Genomic DNA, 27,683 nt, shown 5'->3' on the forward strand with positions numbered 1-27,683 from the left:
CCGGATGGACCCAGGTCGCGATGCCATCTACCTTGAGAGTGGTGGGGGTCGTCAGCACCACAATGTAGGGACCCTTCCAACGTGGCCCTAGGGTCTCCCGGCGGTGCCTTCTGACATAGACCCAATCTCCTGGTCTGTGCTGATGAGGAGTTGGGGTTGGGCTGGTCTCATAGATGGCGCGGAGGTGCGGCCAAATGTCCTCGTGCACCCTCTGGAGCCCTCTCAAGGAAAGAGATTGTTAAAGAAAAGCCACCCAGTCCTCGCCAGTCTCCGAGTCAGATTCCTCCTCTCTTGGAGAACTTCAAAGTCCTGATGGCTTCTAGGTAACGCTGTTTATCAGCTACAGCCATCTGCTTTTTTTTGGCCTTTCTATCATTTCCCTTTGTGGCAGAGCAGCAACCAGGCCTCATTCAAGGGAGTGCGTTAGAAGTGGGTATCAGCCCCTCCTTTGCTAGCAGCAACAGGTACCAAACCCTTGCAGTACATTTGACCAGCTTCATTCCTGCTCACCTTTACAGATTCTAAGGCCCATTGTCTTCCTTTAACCAGCAAGCCAAATAACACTGGCCTGTATTATTTAATTCAGCACAGGCAGGGGGAAGGGCCCATGAAATCTCTGCCCTGAGTCCCACCCTTAAATGTCCCAATCGGACTAGAAAAGCCACAAATACTTTTTAAATCTACCCCAGAATTCCAAAATCCCAACCCAGAGCAAATCAAAGTTCCCAGCAAACAAACAGACAGAGATGTTTACTAGTTAGGCGGGCAGATTCCACCTCTGACAGAGAGCAAGCGCTCTTGGGGCAAGCGTGTGCCTTTTTTTTCCCACAGACTTCCACACTTACATGAACAAATAATTATACCCAAGTAGACATACAAACATCAAATAAATATTTACACTTACACCCTTTCAGTGAACAAGTACCTTTACAGTCTTGGGATCTTGAGCAGATAACAGGAACACCGCCCAAGTCCCCTGATGGGGGCCTGACAGGAACAGATGTGGGGGCCTCCCTTTCCCACATCCCAGAACAGGATTCTTGACCTATGTCTCATCCAGATAGAAACGGTACTCATATTGAACAAGGAAATCAAGATTAAATAGACATGATAACTAGATACATTCCCCATTAAGAACTTCGAGGTGCATGCCACATTTATACCACAAAATACCAACAAATCAGTTTCAGTTGTGTCAAGATACAGAACAAGTCCCTGAACAGAGGCAGTAGAAAACTGCTTAGGAATGCTTCTTTTCTACCTTTTTAAAAGATAGGCCAGATTCGAACCCTTAGCCAGTCCGAGTTTTGACTTCCCTCTGGAAGTCCCAGAGACGGTGAATACCATCTAGAAGCCATTCCTCCAGATACAGGACAAGTCCCTTAGAGATTCTTGATAATCTACATCAGTAATCCATTCACACAATCCCCCAAAAGTTAAAGAGGAAGGAAAGAACCATTCAATGTCCTTCAAGAGGATTTCGGCGAAATAACAAAATCGACAGATTTAACACATTGGAAAACCAAGGCCAGAAGTACCCTCAGACGTTTCAGGGGTACCAAGGAAGGAGAAGTTAGGCCACGTCCAGCCCTTTTCACAATCCACCATCAGTGACAAGTCCCAGTTCACTGATTTACCATTCATTTAATATTTCTTTTTCCTCCTATCATACCAAGGCCATGCTTTCCAGGTAGCTAGAACTTTTAAACCACAGTTTCTACCTGAAATAATTGTACTTTACTTTAGAAATTGAGTTACTGCTATCCTGGCATAGCTGCTAAATTTCAAAGTGGTCACAATTTTCCTGCTGGGGAATTCAAGAAGTAAACCCATAACTATTAAGGCCAAAACAGTCTCGGGTTTTTATTCTGTACACAGCAAAAGGTCAAGTTCAGCTCAAAACTATGCACACTCGTTTTTAAACTGGCCTTTTCCTTTACATGTGCACAGAAATCCTGGATGCATTTATGAATTTGTAAAAGCTTTTCAATTCTCTATCTACAAGCCCTTTAAGAAATACAAGCTCTATTGTCGGCCCTTATAAAGCCAACTGCTCAAAACATTGGTCTATCATACCACTAAAATTATATTAAGACCGTGATTGCTAATTTAGTATTAAATAAATCTGGGAGGCAGGCACACTTTCTGCCCCATCTGCATTTCCTTAGTAAAACTCCGCCTTAAAACTCCACCCCTGAAATCCCATCCTGCCTCAGTGAGCAGACATTCCTTTTGTGATTGACTAAGTCAGAGGGAGGGGCCTGCTGTTCCAAGATGGCGGCCCCCAGGGGCACGGCATGCCATGCGGCCAACATGGCGGCTGCCAAGTCAGGCAGCTCAACATTGTGGCGGTCTAAACTGTTCTCTGACAGAAAAGATGATTTCCTCATTCTCACAATAAACAAGGGAAGAGCAAACCAAAACCCCTAAAAGATAGATGGCCAACATTATATTGCAGAACTTTTTAAAATCTTAGGTAGCAAATTAAATACGCTAGCCCAAAACCCTATCCGAAAACGGACGGTGCGCACATTAGTTTTAAGCCAGCTTTTCTCCTAACACGTGCACAGAAATCCCAGACGCATTTACTTGGGGAGGGGGTGACCTGTTTCCACAGACCCTCACTCAGGTGGCCGCCGGACCACCACACAAAGGAGGGGGGAGGGCAATCCCCCTCCCTCCACATTCCCACACTTTCACCAGACATTCATTCAGACTTTAAACAATCCATTCAATTCCTAACAACTTCCCAACTCCTGAGGGAGCTCTAAAGCCTCCCCCAATCTCCTTGAAATGATCAATCACAATACCCAAAGGAGCAGTCTGAGTCCATCCCATAACATCCGTCCAGTACAAACACAGAACACTAAACAGGGCCCGAAAATACAGGCTTCCAACTCCATGGAAGCAATTAGACGTTGGCCTTACGCCAAACCGGCAGGAGTGACCTGCCTCGTCGCAAATCCGCGAGGGGCATATCCATCCCTCCTGGGGTGAGGGGCATATCCATCCCTCCTGGGGTGAGGGGCATATCCATCCCTCCTGGGGTGAGGGGCATATCCATCCCTCCTGGGGAGCGGAACGTCTTCCAACTCTCCCCTGCCTGTGGTCGTTCACGGCGCGTCCGCCTAGACCCCTCAGGCAATTACAGATTCCAGAAACGAGCTCACACTGAACAGAACATACAACGACACACACATACCGCGGTCAGTCAGACTCTTCGGATCGGGGGTCCCTCGATGGTCTTGGGAATCCCGGACGAGCCCCCAAATGTTGTGCCCAGATTTCATGATTCCCAAGAACCCACAGGGAGCCAGCAAGTCCGATGCAAAAGCAAAGAGTCATTCATTTCAAACCTAGGTTTGGCTCCCCTGCCACACTCACCGATGCAACGGTAAGCTCCAGTGGCCGAGAGAGAGAAAACTCTGTGTGGAGAGAGGTTTTATAGGGGTTTGGGGTAAGGGGAGGAGAAAGGACTGTGGGCCCTGCCGATTGGCCAGGCGCGAGTACACAGGATGTGGTCATAGTGATGGCGTGCACTTCCCTTGACTATCTTCCGGGAAGAAGCTTGCTGAGCACATGGCCAAGTTAAGATGAAGGGCATAGCCCTTACCCTGGGGCAAGGTGGAGGGCGTAGCCCTTACCCTGGGGCAAGGTGGAGGGCGTAGTCCTCGCCCTTTCAGCAGATTGATGGTTCCCGTCCATGGATCTTCCTCTCCCTCTCCCTTCTTCTCTCTCCCTAAAATCAATTTTTAAAAACTTAAAAATTAAAAATAAAAAGATATTTGCTTTGGGTGTGGGAACCACCTATTTTTCACTTTTTTGTATTTTTAAATTTTTCCTTTCAGTAACTTTCAGTTTCATTCAGAGTAAAAGCTAAAAGCCTTACAATGGACTTTAAATGGTCTATGAGACCCTAGGCCAGTGATGGCGAACCTTTTGAGCTCGGCATGTCAGCATTTTGAAAAACCCTAACTTAACTCTGGTGCCGTGTCACAGATAGAAATTTTTTGATATTTGCAACCACAGTAAAACAAAAACTTATATTTTTGATATTTATTTTATATGTTTAAATGCCATTTAACAAAGAAAAATCAACCAAAAAAATGAGTTCGCGTGCCACCTCTGACACGCGTGTCATAGGTTCACCATCACTGCCCTAGACGGAACTGGCCCAAAGGGAACTCACCTGCTCTTTGTCTCCTTACTCTGCAACCTTTTCTCAGACTCCACTATCTCTCTGACCTCAGGCACCTGGACCACTCTCTCTGCCTGGAACATGCCAAGTATTCACCTACATCCTTTTCAGGTCCTTACTCAGATGTTACCTTCTAAGTGAAGACTTCCTCAGTAATAATTACCTACATATACAAATTAAACTCCTTATTTTTATCTTTATCTTTATCTTTATCCTTAGGGCTTACCACCATCTAAGTACTATAGTACAGATTTTCTGTACCCTCTGCCCACCAGAAGGTAAGCTCTCTGAAGGCAGAACTTTTTGTATTTTGTTGGCTGCTCTATCCCCGGTCTCTTGTTGTAATGTGCCCCACGAATCACAGAAGGACGCCTCAAGAAGTCGAATTAAAGAGTCATATTTATTGCAATCCGGGACTATGAGGGGCCATTCCCCAAATCTCATAGTAATAAGATGGTCGCAAAACCAGACTTACATAGGCAAAGATCACAAAGGTATGACTACATCCCAAGGTTTGGAATGAGGAACCTGATTTGCAAAGAGCAGTTCACAGAAGCAGAAGCAACACGTTGTCTAAATTACAGTTTGGGTCTCCGGATCACTGAATTGACAGAAACACATTATCTAGAGCCTCGGGTCTGGAATGAGGAACCTGATCAGACTTAAGCATGTTATCTAAATGACAGTTTTTGTTTTGGGTCTCCGGAACACTGAGTCAACAGGGACACATTAACTGGAGCCCTCTGACCTTGGGATAATTGTGCTGTCCTTCCCAGGTAAGGGAAAATGTGCTTTCTAAGACTAGTATAACAACAACCCATGGGATATTCGCATAATCAATAGGGTATTTAATCCAATGGGATGATTTATATAATTCAGAAAGTCAACATAACCTGTCTATTGTTAAACAAAGCAAATAGGTACATAAGCCAAACAGCAGGGTTAAAGGTAAACTATAGTTTCTACCTGAGATGATTGCTACCATACTTCATTCTAGCATACAAAGGAACTCAATAAATATTTGTAAGATGGAAGAATGAATTTTCTATGTAAAGCAGCATGAAATCCTCCATAAACTCAGACTGCAATAGTAGCAATTGCACCCAGGTCTTTCCCCAACCCCCACACCCCAAAATTAATGTGTCCCAAGGCCAGTCCTCCTTGTACTTACTTACCTTGTGTTCCTCACTGCTGTCGTTCTTCATTGCACCACATATAGGTGTGGTACAATACAGAAAAAAGGCCCTCCCCAGCCTTAGCAGATGATGCTGATGCTTCTCCAAAGAAAAATGTTGGAATTTTTTTTTTTTAATCTTCATTGTTGAAAAGATGTTGGAATGTTGTCAGGGTGCCTGAATCTTACCCCAGACTCCATTTCCTTAAGGAAGTTGGTTTGTTGTTCTCCAATCCCTAGACATCCTTACCTGCCATTGGGGGCTGGTGGGGAGGACCAGTCAACCAAAAGAAGCTTCCTAACTACAAATCTCCAGCAGGAGAGGTTCAGCAGGGGGCTTCTGGTTCCTCCATCCCAGGAGGTACTCACCTTCCCATGCAAATAATTTACTTTCTCCCTAGAGATCAGCTTTGTGTACCTGGGCCTCAGGGAGGGGCAGCTGGAATGGAAAAAAAAAAAAAAGGTTAAGGAGTGTCTCACTCTTACCTACATTTGCATAACTGAAAGGCCACTCAAGTAACTCTTTGTAGCCCAAAGATCTGTTTCTCTTCTTTAAAAAAAAAAAAAAAAAGTAACTGCCCAGAGGGAAAGCTGGGAGGGTGGGTGGATGGGAAGAGATCAACCAAAGAACTTGTATACATATATGCATAACCCATGGACACAAACAATAGGGTGGTGAAGTGGGGGTGGGAAGGTAGAGGGGAAGAGGAACAAAAAGGGGGCATATGTAGTACTTTCAACAATAAAGATTTATCCCAAGAAATCAGAAACACCAATTAGAAAGGATATATGCACCTCTATGTTCATAGCAGCACAATCCACCATAGCTAAGATTTGGAAACAGCATTAAGTGCCTATCAGCAGATAAGTGGATTAGAAGACTGTGGTGCATACACAATGGAATACTACACTGCAGTAAAAAAGAAGGAACTCTCACCATCTGCAACAGCATGGATGAACCTGGAGAGCATCATGCTAAGTGAAATAAGCCAGTGGGAGAAAGATAAATATCATATGATCTCACTCATTTGTGGAATATAATGAACAATATAAACTGATGAACAAAAATAGAGCCAGAGGGGGGAAAATATTCTAGAATATAATAGAAGAAATCCTGTTATTTGCAGATTTTTAATATTTCCTACAACTTTTGTGATATCATGTTAGTACAGTTTTGGTAATATTATTATACTTAAAATCCTTTTATTCTTGAAATATTAATGTTTATTGCATGTAATATATGTAAGATAAAAAACAATAAAGATTTAATTAAAAAAAAAAAGAAACTGTTCCCTTTAAATTCATAAAGATAAAAATAATCTCATCATAACCTGGAAATTCATAAATGTTATCTTAACCTAAGAGTTTTGTATTACAGTCAGCAGAGAGCAAAACTCTCAAATAGTAAATAAAATTCATCCTTGAAAATTATCCAAATTGCCTGTAAAGTATAATGTACACTGTTTTGTGTATATAACCTTGTACAATAATGAGTACATATAAATGATCTGCTACTTGTCAGTAGTCCTAAAGTAGATTTTTTTTTTTAATATATTTTATTGATTTTTTACAGAGAGGAAGGAAGAGAGATAGAGAGTTAGAAACATCGATGAGAGAGAAACATCGATAAGCTGCCTCCTGCACATCTCCTACTGGGGATGTGCCCGCAACCAAGGTACATGCCCTTGACCGGAATCGAACCTGGGACCTTTCAGTCCACAGGCCGACGCTCTATCCACTGAGCCAAACCGGTTTCGGCCTAAAGTAGATTTTTTACAGTTCACCTCTTAGAGCACTTCAGAAATTTTATGAACCAGACTCATCATTTTAAGACGCAATCTAGCCGTAGCCCAGGGGTGGGCAAACTTTTTGACTCGAGGGCCACAATGGGTTCATAAACTGGACTGGAGGGCTGGAACAAAAGCATGGATGGAGTGTTTGTGTGAACTAATATAAATTCAAAGTAAACATCATTACATAAAAGGGTACGGTCTTTTTTTTCAATAGTTTTATTCATTTCAAATGGGCCGGATCCGGCCCTCGGGCCATAGTTTGCCCACGGCTGCCCTAGCCGATTTGGCTCAGTGGACAGAGTGTCGGCCTGCGGACCCAAGGGTCCCAGGTTTGATTTCGGTCAAGGGCATATGCCTGGGTTGCGGGCTCCGTCCAATGTGCAGGAAGCAGCCAATCAATGATCCCCTCTCATCATTAATGTTTCTATCTCTCTCTCTTCCTCTCCATTCCTCTCTGAAATCAATAAAAATGGATTAAAAAAAAGAGATGCAGTCTAGTAATCACCACTCTCTTTGCTACTGTCTTTTTAAATTAAACTTATTGGGGTGGCATTGGTTAATAGGGTCATACAGGTTTCAAGTGTACTTTCTATGACACGTGATCTGTATACTGCACTGTGTGCCCATCACCCTCAGTCAAATCTTTAATTTCTTTCTGCATTTCTGCAAGAGGTACCAAGAGGTACAGACACTGTCGACGTAAGAAACATCCAGCCGGTGCTCGCTTCGGCAGCACATATACTAAAATTGGAACGATACAGAGAAGATTAGCATGGCCCCTGCGCAAGGATGACACGCAAATTTGTGAAGCGTTCCATATTTTTAACGAACGTTCCAAAAATTCATCTGGAATAAAAAAAGACCCCGAATAGCTGCAGCAATCCTGAGAAAGAACAAAGTAGGTGGGATCTCAATACCAGATATCAAACTGTATTACAAAGCCACTGTTCTTAAAACAGCTTGGTACTGGCACAAGAACAGACATATAGATCAATGGAATAGAATAGAGACCCCAGAAATTGACCCAAACCACTATGCCCAATTAATATTCGACAAAGGAGGCAAGAGCATACAATGGAGTCAAGACAGTCTCTTCAATAAATGGTGTTGGGAAAATTGGACAGATACATGCAAAAAGATGAAACTAGACCACCAACTCACACCATACACAAAAATAAACTCAAAATGGATAAAAGACTTAAACGTAAGACGGGAAACCATAAAAATACTAGAGGAATCCACAGGCAGCGAAATCGCAAACATATGCCAAAGGAATTTCTTCTCTGATAATGCTCCTAGGGCAATGGAAACTAAAGAGAAAATAAACAAATGGGACTACATCAAAATAAAAAGCTTTTGCACAGCAAAGGAAACCATCAACAAAACAACAAGAAGACCCACTACATGGGAGAACGTATTTGCCAATGATACCACCGATAAGGGTTTAATTTCCAACATTTACAGGGATCTCATGAAACTTAACAAAAGGAAGATAAACAATCCAATAAAAAAATGGGCAACGGACCTAGATAGACACTTTTCGAAAGAGGACATACAGAAGGCCGAAAGACATATGAAAACATGCTCAAAGTCACTAATTATACGAGAGATGCAAATCAAAACGACAATGCGTTATCATCTCACACCTGTCAGTATGGCTATCATCAACAAATCAACAAACAACAAGTGTTGGAGAGGATGTGGAGAAAAAGGAACCCTTCTGCACTGCTGGTGGGAATGCAGACTGGTGCAGCCACTGTGGAGAACAGTATGGAGCTACCTCAAAAAACTAAAAATGGAACTCCCATTTGACCCAGTGACCCCACTACTAGGAATATATCCCAAGAAACCAGAAACGCCAATCAGAAAGGATATATGCACCCCTATGTTCATAGCAGCACAATTCACCATAGCTAAGATTTGGAAACAGCCTAAGTGCCCATCAGCAGATGAATGGATTAGAAAACTGTGGTACATATACACAATGGAATACTATGCTGCGGTAAAAAAAAAAAGAAAAGGAACTCTTGCCTTTTGCAACAGCATGGATGGAACTGGAGAGCATTATGCTAAGTGAAATAAGCCAGTCAGAGAAAGATAAATACCACATGATCTCACTCATTTGTGGATTATAGAGAACAACATAGACTGATGAAAAGGGACAGACCCAAAGACTGAGAAACAGCGATCAGGCTATCAATCCCCAGAAGGAAAATAGGGGAGGGCGGGGGTAAGGGGAAGAGATCAACCGAAGGACTTGTATACATGTATGTAAGCCAAACCAATGGACATGGACAACAGGGGGATGGGAGCATGAGTGTGCGGGGTGGGGGGGGGGGGAAGGGGGAGGTTGGGGGTTAATGGGGGGGATGAGGACACATTTGTAATACCTTAACTAATAATAAAAAAAGAAAAAGAAAAGAAAAGAAACATCCAGCCGGCTGGTGTGGCTCAGTTGTTGAGCATAGACCTATGAGCCGGGAGATCACGGTTCTTTGATTCCCAGTCAGGGCATATGCCCAGGTTGTGGGCTCAATTCCCAGTGTGGGGTGTGCAGGAGGCAACTGATCAATGATTCTCTCTCATCATTGATGTTTCTATCTCTCTCTCCCTCTCCCTACCTCTCTGAAATCAATAAAGATATGTTTTAAAAAAATATATCCAAACCTGTAAGAATTTTTTGAGCCAAAGAAGCAAAATCTCAATGGATTGAGAAAATACTCCGGAGAATGGCAGTTTTACCACTTATTTTATACATCAGAATAAAAGGGGAAGAAATAAGGGGCTTACATACAATCCATTGGTGGTAGATTAGGGAGGCAGGAAAAAAGCAGAGGGGGGAAATCTCTAGGATTGGACAAAAAGTAAAAGGAATAGACACACACTTCTTTTACAGGTGAGTATGGGATAGTTAACAGTTAACAATTAACATGATAACAATAGCAATGGCCTTCTGTGGTCTCCAGCTCTGGTGGGAGATTGTGTCCTGAGGGTATGGAAAAAGGAAATTACACAATGATTTAATTGGATCATTGTCCACAGGCATCAGCTCATGGAGTGAAAAGGCCAGCCAGCACCTACAGTGTTTCGGTTGTTCTCTCTCCAGAGATTCTGGAGATTAATTCTCAGAAGTTAAATGTACTTACAATGCAATATAACAAGCTAGAATAGTTTTTATTTTATTATGATGATTTTTTGTTAACCCTTCCCCAGGGATATTTTTCCATTGATTTTCAGAGTGGAAGGAAGGGAGAGAGACTGAGAGAGAGAGAAACATCAATTAGTTGCCTCCTGCAAGTGCCCCAGTTGGGGCCAAGGATCAAGCCTGCAACCAAGGTACATGCATGCCCTTGACCGGAATCGAACCCAGGACCCTAGTCGTAGATATTTCCCTGCTTTGCTTTTCCACATTTATGTAATCTTCCTTAATTCCAAATGTATAAAAGAAACTGCAAATGACATTCTGGGAAGCATTTTTCTTAATCTTGTTGAGACCTCCCTACCAGGAGTGTTCTCTGTTTGGCTCCAATGAACTCTAAAAAACTCTTCTAAAAATGTTCTACAGGTTTGGACATTCTTATACCAACATTCCTTTCTTCCTTACTGCTTTATTCCTACCTACCTGTGATGCCCTTATATTACACTCCCCCTACACACCTGTCTTCTCCCTCCTCTGTATGATGACACTCCCTTAGAATTGCTTCAGATTATGCTCTGGCTGCCAAAAGTGCCCACCCTGTGACACTCTTATTTCCCCCCTAGCATCCAGATATCCTTAACATCAAAACTGCTGCTTCTTTCTTTGATCAAAATATGCATTCCGGAGAAACCAAGATGGCAGCATAGGTAAATACCGGAAATTGCTGCCTTGCACAACCACTTCAAAAATACAACTAAAAGACAAAACGGACATCATCCAGAACCACAGGAAGGCTGGCTGAGTGGAAATTCTATGACTAAAAGGAAAGAGAAAAGTACACTGAGACTCAGAGGAGGTGCGGAAGTAAAGTGCAGAGGTACAGAGGCGCACGTGGAAAGGGCTGGCAACTGAGGACTCGGTTGTCTTTTCCAATACAGAGGGAGTCTCAAGCTCCCGACTGCTCTTAATTCCAGTTCCAGGCGAGTCTCTGGGGACCCAGACTCATACGGGGAGAAACTGGACTGTATGGCATTGGGCGGAACTTGAGGGCGGCTTTCTCTCAGAGGGGCTTGCAGTGATTCCCATGGGACACTGAGAGCCGGGGCCTGTTAGAGCAGGACTGAGGATCAGCCATAGCTGTTTGCTCTACCCTGTTGATTCCCTGAGACCCCACCCCAACCAAGCTGTGCACAGAGGCTTTTGCATATGAATAGCCTGGCCCTTTGCAATCTAAAATTACCGAACAAATTGCAGCTGGGTCAGAGAGACCCAGAACATCCAAAAGAAGGCCCAAGGCCCCACAGCAGCTTGCATTGCTTCACAGCTGAGCCTCATCTGGGCACCTCCAAACCCCAAACAAAGAAGAGGAATCTGCAGATCTCTCCATAGCTCCTGCTGGGTAGCTTCAGGCAGAGGCTGAATTAGCACTTCCTTAGAGATCCAAGAGCCAGTGTATCCAGTGGTCAGAGTGGGACCATCCAGATTACAACTCCTCAGATCCATAAGGGACACACTCAGGGGGAAGACTCAGTGAGCACCAAAGCCCCGCTGAAGCAAGTCTTGCCCCAGAAGGGTGTCTCCAGCATAGAAGTTCTCCCACTGCAGACACAGCTGATTCTCACAGCCAATTGGCCTGGAGGTCAATTCCTCCCAGTGATACCTACAACAATCAAGGCTTAACTACAACAAGACTGTGCACAAAGCCCACAAAGGGGTGCACCAAGAGTGTCCACCTCAGGTAATTGGGGAGGCTGAGCCACTGGGCCCTATAGGACACCTAGCACGGAAAGCCACTCTATTAACACAAGGGAGCAGCCAAAATGCAGAGACAAAGAAACAGGTAACAAATGACAGAAATGGAGGAAAGCAAACTACTGGATATAGAGTTCAAAACCACACTTTTAAGGTTTTTCAAGAATCTTCTAGAAACCGCCGATAAATTTAGAGAGACCCTCTATAAATATAGTGAGACCCTCGAGGATATGGAAAAGGACCAACTAGAAATTAAGCATACACTGACTGAAATAAAGAATATTATACAGAGATCCAACAGCAGACTAGAAGATCCCAAGAATCAAGTCAAAGATTTGAAATACGAAGAAGCAAAAAACACCCAACCAGAAAAACAAAAAGAAAAAAGAATCCAAAAATATGAAGATAGTGTAAGAACCTCTGGAATAACTTTAAGCATACCAACATCCGAATTATGGGGGTGCCAGAAGAAGAGAGAGAGCAAGATATTGAAAACCTATTTAAAAAAATAAGGACAGAAAACTTCCCCTACCTGGTGAAAGAAATAGACTTACAAGTCCAGGAAGCGCAGAGAACCCCAAACAAAAGGAATCCAAAGAGGACCACACCAAGACACATCATAATTAAAATGCCAAGCACAAAAGACAAAGAGAGAATCTTAAAAGTAGCAAGAGAAAAACAGTTAGTTACCTACAAGGGAGTACCCATATGACTGTCAGCTGATTTCTCAATAGAAACTATGCAGGCCAGAAGGAAATGGCAAGAAATATTCAAAGTGATGAATAGCAAGAACCTACAACCAAGATTACTTTACCCAACAAAGCTATCATTCAGAATTGAAGGTCAGATAAAGAGCTTCACAGATAAGAAAAAGCTAAAGGAGTTCATCACCACCAAACCAAATTTATATGAAATGCTGAAAGGTATCCTTTAAGAAGAGGAAGAAGAAGAAAAAGGTAAAGATAAAAATTATGAACAACAAATACATGTCTATCAACAAGTCAATCTAAAAATCAAGTGAATAAATAATATGATGAACAGAATAAACTGGTGAATATAATAGAATCAGGGGCATAGAAAGGGAGTGGACTGACAATTCTCGGGGGGAAAGGAGTGTGGGGGGGTGTGGGAAGACACTGGAAAAAAATCGTACACCTATGGATGAGGACAATGGGGGGTGGGGGTAAGGGCAGAGGGTGGGATGGGAACCGGGTGGAGGGGAGCTATGGGGGGAAAAAAGAGGAACAACTGTAATAATCTGAACAATAAAGATTTAATTTGAAAAAAAAGAGAGAAAAAAAAATGCATTCCCCAGCCTACCCAGTGTGGCTCAGTGGGTTGAGCATTGACCTATGAAAAAAGAGGTCACAGTTCAATTTCCAGTCAGGGCACATGTTCAGGTTGTGGGCTTAATCCCCAGTAGAGGGCATGCAGGTGGCAGTAGATCAATGATTCTCTCTCATCACTGATGTTTCTACCTCTCTTCCTCTCCCTTCCCCTCTGAAATCAATAAAAACATTTTTTTAAAATTATCCATTCCCCAAGTAAATTCAAGTTTAATCTTAGGAAAATATGCTATTTAAAACGTACTTCTGCCGAAACCGGTTTGGCTCAGTGGATAGAGCGTCGGCCTGCGGACTGAAAGGTCCCAGGTTCGATTCCGGTTCAGGGCATGTGCCTGGGTTGCAGGCATATCCCCAGTGGGAGATGTGCAGGAGGCAGCTGATCGATGTTTCTCTCTCATCGATGTTTCTAACTCTCTATCTCTCTCCCTTCCTCTCTGTAAAAAATCAATAAAATATATTAAAAAAAAAAAAACATTTAAAAAAAAAAATAAAAAAAATAAAACGTACTTCTACTAAAATAGCCAAAGCAGCCCATAGCCCAGAGTCTTTGTTGGAATTAGAAAAGTCACTTTGGTTCCATTTGTCAGAAAATTGTCTTAATATATTACTTTTGTTAAGGCAACACACTTTTCTGTCATATGTCTGAAAAGTGTCATCGTAAACACACAAATCAGTGATTTATGCAGTGTGACTCATGCACGGGCTGAGCAACAGCCCATTTCATATAAACCTCCTTTTTTTTTTTTTTTTGGTCCTTTGACCCTCCTGGGAAGTGGGGGGAAAGAGACTGGACAAGGAGGAATTAGCAGACTGCTCAATTACCTGTGTGATTTTGGGTACATTTTATACTTCCCTAAGTCTTTTTCCTCATCTTTGAATTTGATACAATAATGCCTAACTTGCAAAGAAGCCGGGAATTAAATGAGATAGTTTATGCAAACCCGATATATAGTAGGCTCAATGTAAAGGTTAGGTGAATCTAAATGTTTAAGAAGGTCTAATTAGTAAAATTTCAGGCTAATTGGAGAAGATATTTAGAGCCACATGGCTCTAAATCTATGTCCACTTTGAGATCAGCCACCAAGAGCAGGGAGAGAAAGGGAAGGGCTGAGCTATAAAAGGAAATGCTTGCCTTTCCTCAAGATTTCCCTTCTCTGTTTCCCTTCCTCTTCTCTTTCCTACGAAAGCAAGTCACTCTCATGCTTAACCCTCTCTTCTTTCAGCTGTTACTCTACGTTGAAGGGACACATTATCCGTACATCTGCGGTATTATCTTCAGCCAATTTAAAGTTTCCTGGAATACCTTGTCCTCAGGGGTTTTATGAGTTTGGATCATAGATTAGAGAACATACAGGCATCTGAAATCTTCCCGGTCAGAACTGAGGTTAACTGTAGCATCAGATCATCTTTCATCTACGTTGTTGTTCCTTAAAGTCTCTGTGCCTTAGTTTCCTCATCTGCAAAATAAAGAAAACAGAATGACACATTCCTCACAAGTTTGTTCTGAGGATTGGTGAGTGAATGGCTGTAAAGCACTTGGACCAATTCCTGGCACAGAAAATGAGTTAATAAATGTTGGTTATCATCATCATCATCATCATCATCATCATCATCATCATCATCAATCTTATTTTTTTCTGTTCTTTCCCCCTACAGTCCATTCTCCACACAGCAACCAGAAGGATTATATAACATATAACCCAACTTGTACATCCCTCCATTCAACAAATATTAAAGGATTACTATGTTAGTTTTTAAAATATGTCCACAAATTATTGGACACTTCTCCCTTCAAGAAGTGGACCCTAGTTTCCCTCCTTTGAGTGTGGACTGGACTTGGTGACTTAATTTTACAAATAGAAAGAAGCAGAAATAATAGTGTGCAACTTCAGACACTAGGTTATAAAAAGTACTATGGCTTCTGCCTTGATCAATCTCTCTCTTTCATCATTTCCCAACTGCTAGGTTGACAGTAGCCCAATGGAGAAATGAAGGAACTGAGGCCTCTGGCCAGCAGCCATATGGAAAAGCTCTAGCTTCAGTGAAGCTTTCAGAAGACTGAAGCCCTGGTTAACATTGACTGCAACACCTTAAAGACCCTGACCCACAACCACCAGCTTAGTCCCTCCTGAATTCCTGATCTATTAAAACTGTGAGAGCCCTGGCTGGTGTGGCTCAATTGGTTGGGCATCAAAAGGTTGCCAGTTTGATTCCTGATTAAGGCACATGCCCAGGTTGTGGGATCATCCACAGTAGGAGACAGCTGATCGATGTTTCTCTCTCTAAACATCAATAAAATAAAATAAAAACCCTGTGAGATACTAAATGCTGGTTTTAAGTCACTAAGTTGGGGTAATATGTTCCATGGATAACTAATTAAATCACCCAGTATGTGATAGTGGGGATACAATGATGTACAGAACAAACAAAATCCATGTCCTCATGTGATATTTACATTCTAGTGGCTGGCAGAATATAAACAAGTAAAAAAATTTTAAAAAAAATGTTAGGTAGCAACCAATTGATGTATCTCTCTTCTCTCTCTCTCTCTCTCTCTCTCTTCCTCTCTCTCTCTCTTTCTCTCTCTCTCTCCCGCTCTCCCTCTCTCCCTCTTTCCATCCCTTCTAAACTCTCTAAAAATAGCAAAGGAAAAAATAGTCTCAGGTGAGGATTAACAACAACAAAAGAATTGAAAGAAAAAAACCACTATTGTAAAATATACTGTGCTCCTATTAAAAATATACTCATTAATGAACCTTAACTTAAGGATTTAAAGAACAGAAAAATACCACCCCTTTTTCATTTAAGGGAAAACAGTTAATCAGTGGCTAAGGAAAAGGAAATGTGCTTAGTAGAACCAAGTGTGTCCACTTTAATTCAGTCTCTCTCTGTTGGTCACAGATGTTTAAAGAATGAATTGACTTTCATACTGTTTTTCTAAAATCCTCTATTACACACTCAGCCTTTAGACAACCTGTTCAATGCCATTGTGCCACAGTACTTAGCTAGAGTTGACATAATCCCAAAATTATGAGCACCAATCTAAGCAAATTAGGATGTGTTGCTTTTCCTGTATTTGCAAAACAAACCCAACATTTTAAAAATACAGCCTAAAACTGTTTCAATTTTTTAAATGAAGAAACAGATAACAAGCTTAAGGAAATCCTAGATAGGTATTTATAAGTTCCAAGGATATAGTTGTTGAACTCCTCTTTAAAACAAGCCTTTTCTAAAGAAGTATGATTAATTAAGCATGAGTGCATGGGCATATGCAGGAAATTGTATTAAAATCTTACAAATCAGGAAACAGTACAGAAAATCTCTTGGTGATTATGTGTCTTGCAAATAGATAAACATCTTTCTAAATGTTAGTGTTCTTTAAAATTCTTTAAAATTCTCCAAAATTGGCATCAGAGCAGGATGGCACCATTGAATACATGACATTTTTGCTTCCTTTTTTGTCAAAATGAAAAATATTTTGAAAAGCAAAGGAAATTAATTTATAAACACTGAGTGTAGAATGGTTTGAATTTTTTTATCCTGAGTCACAGGATGAAAAATAAACTAACTCATTAGTGTTATTTAATTTGCTACAGCAAAAGTTTGCTTAAGATTTTGTAGATCACACCGCTGTAATGACAACAAAAGTATCTATAGTTTAGTAGGGTTTAACTTCTTTTTATTCCAACCCCGACCTTACTCGGTATTTATTGTCTCTCCCCCCTCACCCCCATCTAGAATCCCCACCCCCAACACTTGTAAATAAAAGACCTCCTAGTCTGCCCAAAGCTCTGAACTACCAAGGTCGGGTTTAACTTCTTACCAAATGTAGCAGAACAGTTCTATTTGCTGCTGAAATACTGGGTTATATTATTGCTTTACATCTGCCTCTGGGAATTATGTTACAAAAGGCCCAACTTTGCCCTAAACGGTTTGGCTCAGTGGATAGAGCATCGGCCTACAGACTGAAAGGTCCCAGGTTCGATTCCAGTCAAGGGCATGTACCTTGGTTGCAGGCACATCCTCAGTAGGAGGTGTGCAGGAGGCAGTTGATGGATGTTTCTAACTCTCTATCCCTCTCCCCTCCACTCTGTAAAATATATATGTGGTTTTTTTTTTAAAAAGGCCCAACTTTGCTTATGTTTCTCTTTGTTTCTATGTTTTCAAGTTGTTAATGTAACATGCTGTTAAGAATAGCATTCAGGAAAAAATACATTACTGAAAATGACGAAGTATCCAGCAGAAAAGAAGTTTGCTCACGTAGTGGACAAATACTAATAAGATTGTTTTATTTCATAGGATCATCATTGTAAAAAATTTAATATGTCCTTACAGATAATAATTCACTCTATTGTAAAGAAAAATATCATATTAAATAAGGAAACTTCAACTAGTAATCCTCACCTGAGATTTACACAATCACTTCTTTCCTGTATACCATGTACATTCATAATGTACAGTAGGAGGTGTGCAGGAGGCAGCTGGTCAATGATTCTCTCTCATCATTGATGTTTCTATCTCTCCCTCTCCCTTCTTCCTGAAATCAATACAAACATTTTTTTTTAAAGTTCAATTAGATAAATTATGCATATCTATACAATGAACTACTGTGCAGCCATTAAAATAAAAATTAAGCAGATATCTATGTATTAATATGGGACAATCACCAAACTATACTGTGAAAAAAAGCAAGGTCTAGAATGTAGTTAACATGCTCTCATTAGTGTAGCATATAAAGATTTATAGATATATGCATATATGCAAATACATAGAATATTGCTGAAAGAATAATAACTGTTCTCTCTCCAAGAAATTACCTGAATAAGTAGGGACCAAAAAAGAAAGAAGACTTACTTTTCACTGTATATTCTTTTCCATATTTTGAAGCAATTGCTAAGAAGGATATGTCTTTGATTTCTCAAAGATTGGTGACATTGACTTAAGGATTTCAGAAGAGACTGTCAGCTACAATTTTCAGTTACATGAGAATCCCCTGAATTATGAAGATGGGGTATGGCAGTAGCTGATGGCTTGGAGAGAACCAGGCAAGTTTTTAAGAAATCAATTTCCATTCTCCTTTATGGAGCTCTCTTCTTTTATTTTTCAGTATTATTTCCTTAAAAAGCTTCTACCCTCTATTGCATCCCCCCAAAATACATTCCTTTAATCCATATTGTAACAGAGCAGTTTTCCAAATTTTAAAATTGTAAAGATTCATTTTAAGTCAATATATTTTGCAGAATAAATTTAATTTTCAATATACATTTACACTGAATTTATATAGTTATCTATATTTACTAGTATATTTACTTTTTTCAAGTCAATTAAGGGGAATAAAGAAGCCATTTTGAGGTATGTGAAAAATAGAAATCAGAAAATTCTGTATAATCATTTGTCATATATCTGCCTCTGTCTCCAATTCATTTTTTTTTCCCCAATTCATTTTTATACTTTGTTTTGGTTGTATAGTATCACAGTACCCATCACACAAATATATAGTTACAAGGAGTAATAAGTTTTTGTTTTTATTGTTGTTTTGTTTTTTGAATTTAGAGGAAGAAGAAGGGAGAGGGAGAGAGAAACATCAATCAGTTGCCTCCTGTGCATGCCCCAACTGGGGATTGAATCCACAACTAGGGTATGTGCCCTGACCAGGATTCGAACCCTCAATCTTTCAGTGTATGGAACAATGTTCTAACCAACTAAGCCACACTGGCTAGGGCTCAAACATGTAATCTTCACTCATCTCTTTTTAACCTCTTGTTTGGCCTTTGCAAATAATATAACCTACAGTCTCAATGATATGTTGGTTCCCTTTCTGCCACTCAATTCATTAAAAGCATGCCACCTGTAAGCATTTGCAATTTAAAAAATCATTTCCCAATTAGTCCATTCCATCTTAGCATCACTCTGTAGTTCTTCTCTTGGCAAAAGGTACCTAAAATACCATAGCATTTTTTTTTAGCATGAAAGTGATGGGGCTGCGCAGCTGGCGTGGCTCAGTGGTTGAGCATCAACCTATGAACCAGGAGGTCATGGTTCGATTCCCCATTGAGGCACATGCCCAGTTTGCGGGCTCATCCCCAGTATGGGGTATGCAGGAGGCAGCCAACCAATGAGTCTCTCTCATCATTAATGTTTCTATCTCTTTCTCCCTCTCCCTTCCTCTCTGGGGAGAAAAAAAAATACACACACACACACACACACACACACACACACACACACACACACCATTTGAGACAACAGTCCAATTTGTTGAAACAAGTGCTTGTTCTAAATTCAAATGTTTATTACTGTTTTTATAAATGTTGGAGAAATTTGCAAAGGAAGCTTTTTTATTTGTTGATTGTGAATTCTACATTCTAAACTGTAAAATAGTTAAGATTCAAATCAAAAACAGAACGTGAAAATCAGCAGTAATTGAACCAATTTAGCAAACATTTATTAGGACTGCTTACCAAGCCTCCACTTAAAATAGAAATTTCCAGCTTTTACGAAAACTGCACATTTTCAGACACTGAGCCTGTCATGTTCCTTCTCACTGAAGCACACAACTCCCAGGAAATGGCCTCACAGAGCTCTAAAAGCTCGAGAAAGGAAAATTTACATCATCCTTTCAGTGGTACCCTACCAAAAACTCAGAGATAAGTTTGAGTTTGTTTTCCTGTTGAAAATAGGCTGGTTGCAACAGAGGTGTCAGATTGCTTCTCTCTGTGTCAACTTCAAGTTCAAATTTAGGAAGTCATGCTGCCATCAGAACATGTGCAAATTAACAATAGATTTCTAAGCTGAAAATACATTTTAACAGATCTAAATTTTGCCTCAGTTGTTCTTTTTTCCATCTCATTATAGGTGCTCTGTAAAAGTCACGGTTACTCCCATAGTTCGCTGGGGATAAAATAACTTACCAGAGTCAACATTTGTAAGAAAAATTTCCAAGAATGACAGAGAATGCTTGGCTTTCAATGTTTTGAATACTCTTAGCCAATAGACAGTCTTTCCATGAAATCTTGGAGGGAAGCAATTGTTGATTCCCTATTACAATTATTTTATTAAATTAGAGACCTTGTTTAGCAAGACACTAAAGCAGTGGTTCTCAACCTTCTTAATGCCACGACCCTTTAATACAGTTCCTCATGTTGTGGTGACCCTCAATTTCATTGTTACAAATTGAACATAATTAAAGCATAGTGATTAATCACAAAAACAATATGTAATTATATATGTGTTTTCCGATGGTCTTAGGCGACCCCCAAAGGGGTCGCGACCCACAGGTTGAGAACCGCTGCACTAAAGGCCTAGGACAAGAGACAGATAAGTTTTGATGAGCAGAAAGTGTGAAGCAGGCAGCAGTATTGGGAGAGGGAAAGAACACAAGAGTGAGTAGTACCCACCATGGTAGAAATGCTTAGGAGTATGAGATGGTTCTGGAAGCTGTATGAACTCCCTGGGAAACTTAAATAGGGCAAAGTACGTTTGTTAAAAGCTGGAGCTTTTTGACAGCCGGTGTCGCAATATGCCTTCTGTGTTTCTCAACTTGTGTGGGCCTGATCCGAGGAAGCAAATTTGAGGACCGTCAAATTTTCCCACTTTGTAAGTGGTTTGGTGATGAAGAAGGCAACAACACCAAATGGTACCCAGAGGACCTGGAAGAATTCATGAGCCTCCCTGGATTACTTACTTTCCTAATTTAAAAAGGCTGTCAACCTATATGGTTGTAAGAAGTCTTTTTCAGCTTTGGGCTCCTATAATTTCTTTTTGAAATTATATTATGAAGGGTTATAGTATGTTTACTGCCTGCTGAACACTAAACAGAACTTTCTAACATCTTCACTGACTTGGAACATCTGTAATTCTGACAGGAAGCCTGGTATCAGCAGATCAATTATTCTTTCTTCAGGTATATAACAGATTCATGACCATGAGTGAAGAAAGGCATAGCCATGCTGAGAAGTCATTACTGTAGTAGCTAGTAAACTAGTTTGTTCTTCAGATCTGAAGTACTTAACTGTAATGAAGAACTTATCATTTAATTGGATTTTCTCTGATTAGACTGTGTTATTTATATTTGAAACAAATACAAATATTTTGTATAAACAAAATAGTGTTCATGCCTCCAAAAAAATCCTCAAGTGAAAGCGTTCAAAGTTGCTTCTATTTTATAAAAAGTCCTAAGTCATTATCATTTCTCATTCTTTAAAGCCCGCGTAGGTTTTACTCCCCATAAAATCCACACCATGGCCCTGGCTGATGTGGCTCAGTTGGTTGCCAGTTGTCCTGTGCACCAAGAGGCTGCCAGTTCCATTCCCAGTTAGGGCATGTGCCTGTGTTTCAGGCCTGATTCCAGGTAAGGGGTGTGCAGGAGGCAGCCGATCAATGTTACTCTCTCCTCCCGCCACCCTCTCTAAATATCAATTAAATATCTTTTTTAAAAACAAAACAAAACATAAACTTCAATCAAAAAGATTTCCCCCTACTCTGAATTCATTCTGAACATAGAGATGTTATCTCTCAGCCTAGCACCTAATTATCCTTGTGCGTTGGTTTAAGATTTTCAAAAATTATTATTTGATTTGGAGCATTTATTGGTTGTTTCTTATATATGCGCTGATTGGGGATTGAACCCACAAACTTGAGGTATTGGGTCAACACTCTAACCAATTGAGCTACCCAGCCAAGGCTGGTTTTAAGATTTCAAACTCTTGGAAAGTGGAATCATTTCCCTTGCTCTTCAAAGTTTAATACAATGTTAGGCACACTTTCACAGGGTTTACTTTGTGTCAGAGACACTGTGATAAGCATTTTATAATATAATTCTCACGATCACTTTCTAAGAATAGATTTAACTCTCCTCTTTTTAGCCATAAGGAAACTGAGGTGCACAAAATTGAAATCACAACACAATGAGCAAGTACTAAAGCCAGAGCTTCCAACAAGGCAGTCAGATGCCAGAGCCCATCCTGTTAACTACAATGCTATAGAAACACCTATAAACACTGGTGGCTTTGGAAAAACAGTCAGTGGTGCTTTGTTCTATTATGAATGACAAATATGTTTACTCAAACCAGAAACCTTTAAAGAATCACATTTTTAAATAATGAATACAAATAAAATATTCTCTAAATTAGTTCGTAACTATTACATAAAATTTTATGACAAATAAATAAGGATCCTAAGTAAGTCTTTTGAAAAACTTGTATTTATTCATATTAATAGAGATTAAAAATCAAATCCCAGACTCTCTAAAATGTTTTTGTGAGAAAGCACTACTAAATGAGAGAAATAACTCTTATGTTCAAATACTGTAAAATGAAATACCTAAGCTGACCTTTGTTTCCAGAACGTTAGTGAAAACTTAAATAAGGTGAACTTACAATTCCATGTGTGTACACTGTGGTTATTGGTAGAAAGGGTAATAATAAAATAAAATAAAATAAAGCATGACCCAGTATTGCATATTTCTAGAAGCTTGTTTCTGCAACACATTTTGGTCATGTTCTATTTTTATACAAGCCTCAGGGAATCAGGACCGGGAAATATGTCTCTAAGGACACAAATCAGAGGAGGTTGTTCTAAAGTCAACAAGTACTCATGGAGTCTTTTGTGAGCCAAGGGATGTACTAGGCACTTCGGGCTTTACGAAAAGAAGCCTAATACCTAATTTTATGTTAAAAAAAACAAACAAACAACACACACGCACAAAAACACCCAGAAACTTATGGTTCCCAAAACCCAAGTTCCCTTTTCATCAGGTGCCTTCCATGTTGTCAAGTTTCACCAAATGAATAAATTTGTTGCCGTGCTTACTAATGTGGCGGTCACTACAGGCCAGTGTAAAAATGGGGCCAGAAACGAGGTCCTGCGAAGGTTTAGAATGCTGTGATTCTAACTAGCATGGAGAGTCACCTAAAATTTAAATATATACAGCATATGACTTTCGAGCATTTCAGAGAACAAATTGCACTAAACATATTACTCAAGAACCTTAAGTTCTACTATCTTTGAATCTTTACTATGCTGGCAGCCATGGCTTCCTCAAGTCAGCCAGGCACAGGTGTCACCTTGCTCAGCCCTACCTAAAGGCTTCAGGAAGAGGAGGGAAAACAAGAGAAGAGAGGAGGAGGAACAGTTATCAGGGACTTAACCACTGAGTTTTGGGGGTAGTTTGTTAAGTATCATTATTGTGGACTGATACACTGAAATACTGGTATTTACTGCTCCTGTTACCTTGAGGCATAAGCAACACAGTCTGAACCAGCTTATCTGGTTTTTTTTTCTTCAGTATCCAATTTCAGACATGCCTCTTTTCACCCTTAAAGAGAAGGGAGATTAGATAGTCAGTTAATTGCCAGAGCCAGTTAATTCTAGCTCTTAAATACCTTTGAACAGCTAACTTAGGCCATGGCAGTGGGGGAGGGGGGACAAATTAAATAATTGATTATCCCTTGGTGCATTAAAAGGGCTAGAATCAGACCAAGAGCTAGAACTTCTGAATAAGAGAGTAAGGATATAAAGAGGGAAATATGAGTCTTTTAATTATAAAATGATTTTTAAAATCAATTCTCAGTATAGTAACAGAAATATTATAGCAGAGCATTCACCACACATAGCAGCAAGCAAGTCCTAACTCAGGCTAAAATTTAAGTGTGACATAGAGATCAAATAGGCTAAAAATATGAGTTGAGGCTGTGTAGCCTAGCTAAAAACATCAGTCGGTAGAGCTTCTTTTGTTAAAATGGAATCAGGAAATTTATTTTGTAAATGACTCCAGTTTCATGTGTTTGATTTTATTTTTTGTTCTATTTTTTCTTATGAAAAAAATCTAACCTTTGGCATTATAAGTTGGGACAACCCGTTCACAATTTGGCAAAATATATTGAGAGTGTTTTAAATGTTTATACCCTTTCACCCGGTAATTCTGCTTGCTTTTGGCAATATAACCTAAAAGAGAAAAAATTATAAGTGCATGAGACTGCAGCCCTAATTATGAGTGCTAGGTTAGCAAACAGTGTGAATGAGCAATAGCAAAAGGCATGAGTAAATATGGATTATTTTGCAACCACTAAAAATTATAAATATGGAAACTATGAAGCAACTTGGAAAATAGCTGAGATAATGTTACTTAAAGTAACCAGGATACATATGTATATATACACCATGATTCAACTATTTTAAATTATATTTTCAAAAAGACAAAAGGGAAACACATGGAAAAATAAAACAATCCTATATAATAAAAGGCTAATATGCAAAGTGACCAAACAGCTGAACGACCGGTCGCTATGACACACACTGACCACCTGGGGGCAGACGCTCAATGCAGGAACTGCCCCCTGGTGGTCAGTGTGCTGGCAAGTGCAGTGGCGGTGGCGGGAACCTCTCCCACCTCAGCAGCAGCACTACGGATGTCTGACTGCTGGCTTGGAGCGGGCCTAAGCCATCAGTCAGACATCCACCGAGGGCTCCTGGACTGCAAGAGGGCACAGGCCAGGCTGAGGACCCCTGCCCCGAGTGCATGGATTTTGTGCACCGGGTCTCTAGTATGGTTATATAGTAAGATTATGAAGCTTTTGTTTTATTAATTTTGCTCTATTGTTACACTATTTTGTTTGTGCTGTACATAAAAAAAATGTGTAGTAGTAGAAAAACCAACTTTATTTCAGCTGAATTAAAAGGACAGGGTGGTTAAATTGGTAGTTAGAATGCCTTCAGTGGTGAGTAATAAAAATTATCAGCAGCAGCATTGTAGCTAACTGTATTGAGCATTTACCATTTTCCAGGCACTGAATTAAAGGCTTTTACCTGCAATTTGTATCACTAGTCAATATCTATCTATAAAATTAGGTTGACCTATGAACAAGGAGGTCGTGGTTCAATTCCTGGTCAGGGCACATGCCTGGGTTGCAGGCTCAATCCCTAGTAGGAGGCAGCAGATCAGTGATTCTCTCTCATCATGGATGTTTCCATCTCTCCCTCTCTGAAATCAATAAAAATAAATTTTTTAGAAAAACTACCTAGTTGACATCTCTTCTTAAATGTCTTGTAGGTATCTCACACTGTGTCCAAAATGAAACTTCTGATATTCCTTCCCAAGCATGCTCTACCCACAGTATTGCTTGTCTCAGTTGATGACAACTATATCCTTCCAATTACTCAGGACAAAACCCTGGAAGTCATGCACCCAATTTATCAGGACATCCTGACAATTCTACCTTCAAAATATGTTTAGAGTTTGACCATTTATCACTGACTCCACTGTGAGTGCCCTGGTCCAAACCATCTATCTTGTTGTTCCCAGATGACTACAGTAGGCACGTAACTGACCTCCCCACTTCCACCCTTGTACCTCCTCCAGTCTATTCTCAACACATGGGAAATATTCAGAAGGATCCTTTAAAAACCTGTCAGATCATGTCTCTTCTCGGCTCACAACTCTCCAATGTCTTCCATCATACTCAAAATAAAAGTCAAAGTCCTGCCCTGGCTGGTTTGGCTCAATGGATAGAGCATCGGCTTGTGAACCGAAGGGTCCCAGGTTTGATTCCGGTCAACGAAAGGCATATGCCCAGGTTGCAGACTCAGTCCCCAGTGTGGGGCATGCAGGAGGCAGCCAATCAGTGATTCTCTCTCATCATTGATGTTTCTATCTCTCTCTCTCTCCCTTCCTTTCTGAAATCAATAAAAATATATTTTAAAAAAAGTCAAAGTCCTAACAATGGTCAATAAGACTCTATATCATCTATGTTCCCCTCGCTTCTCTGACCTTATCTTTTACTCTTCTCCCTTTTCATCACTTCATCCAGCCATAGCACATTAACATCTTTGATAATCACAAAAATATCAGTCATTCTCCTTCCCTAGTATCTTTGTATTAAGACCTAGCTGTTCCTCTGCTTGGAATACCCTTCACCCATATGTCCATATGGCTCACCCCTTCACTCCCTTCAAAACTTTGCTCACATGTCACCTTCTCAATAAGACAACCCCTGACCATCCTGCTGCAATGCAGCCTGCCCTTATCCTCCCAATATACGAGCACAAGTTCTCTCTTACTCTATTTTTTCTGTAACAATCATCTTTTAACATGCTACATACTTTATTGTATACTAGTGTCCTGGTGCACGGATTCATGCACATTGAAAGGAACTTAATTAGAATAAATATTTTAATATTGCTATTCGGCCTTTCTCTATAATAGAAGTGTCAACCAAATTCACGATCGATAATGACAGATCGAAACACACACCTGCAATTGGCACCAGTGAGAGCTTTATGTGTATCGTGCATGCATGAGTTACCTTAGCCTTTTATAGATATAGAATAAACTTGCTTAATTAGACCTGCTTTCTGATTTAGCTAAACTTTTTTCAGCCCAGTTAAGCACCTCAACTTCTCTTTCAGGTAATTGTCAGCAACACAGCAGTAAATATCAACACGAAGCAGATTATTATTATAGATCACCCAGGGAGAATAAAGAGTAAAATATTTAACTGCAGCAGTGTTTCACTACATTCTGTGCAGTGAGAAAACCTGAAGTCATTGTCAAGTTCCACCATTTCTTCTTTTCAGTCAGGTCAAGTTTCTAATCTTTCTAAGTCTCTATTTTCCAGCTAATGAAAAGAAAATAGGATTCTACCAAGTATCCTATCTACTAGTACCTACCTACTCCAGGACTTCTGTGAGGATCAAATGAGATGAGGCACGTGAAAACGCTTCATTTGATTAAACTGTAAAATGTTTCCACCTATCTATAAAGCAAGTCGGGTTCCTGGGCTGAAGAAACTGCAAGGAGGCTGGTCATCGCTAGGGAGAGGAAGCCGGGCGTTGCTATGTGACGTCATTACCCAGTGACCAAAGTGACCATTTCAGGGCTGGGCTGGGCTGTGGGCCGCATTTTCAACCATGGGGTCTTGGCAGCATTGGCTATGATTTGATGGGGTGTCGCTCTGGGGTGGTGGCGGGGCCTGTGTCCCAGATGGGGGAGCCAAGTGTAGGTTTGTCGGCACCAGGTCTGTGGTGCCGTTTATTTTTAAATGGCCAGTGCACATCATGGCAGCTCCTGCGTTGAGCGTCTGGCCCCTGGTGGTCAGTGCGCGTCATAGCTACCAGTCGGAGGGACACTTAGCCTTTTATATATAGAGATTGCTTACATCCCTGTTATAATGTAAGCTCCATGAGGGCAGAGATATGGTTTTATTTTCAGTACCTGTCGATGAAGAAATGTAATCACATTGCTGCCCTTTGGCAGAACTGGGAATTTTCCAGAAGGCGTAATCCAGAG

General features: G+C 40.5%; 1 non-coding gene across 1 annotated transcript; it reads left to right on the forward strand.

Annotated features, from left to right (window-relative positions):
• Positions 1 to 7,882: 7,882 nt before the first annotated feature.
• Positions 7,883 to 7,989, forward strand: LOC118665638. The gene has a single exon (XR_004970715.1). It is a non-coding gene; the product is annotated as a U6 spliceosomal RNA (small nuclear RNA).
• Positions 7,990 to 27,683: the final 19,694 nt, after the last annotated feature.

This window comes from Myotis myotis, unplaced genomic scaffold (assembly GCF_014108235.1).
Source record: "Myotis myotis isolate mMyoMyo1 unplaced genomic scaffold, mMyoMyo1.p scaffold_m19_p_10, whole genome shotgun sequence".
Taxonomy (NCBI): Eukaryota; Metazoa; Chordata; class Mammalia; order Chiroptera; family Vespertilionidae; genus Myotis; species Myotis myotis.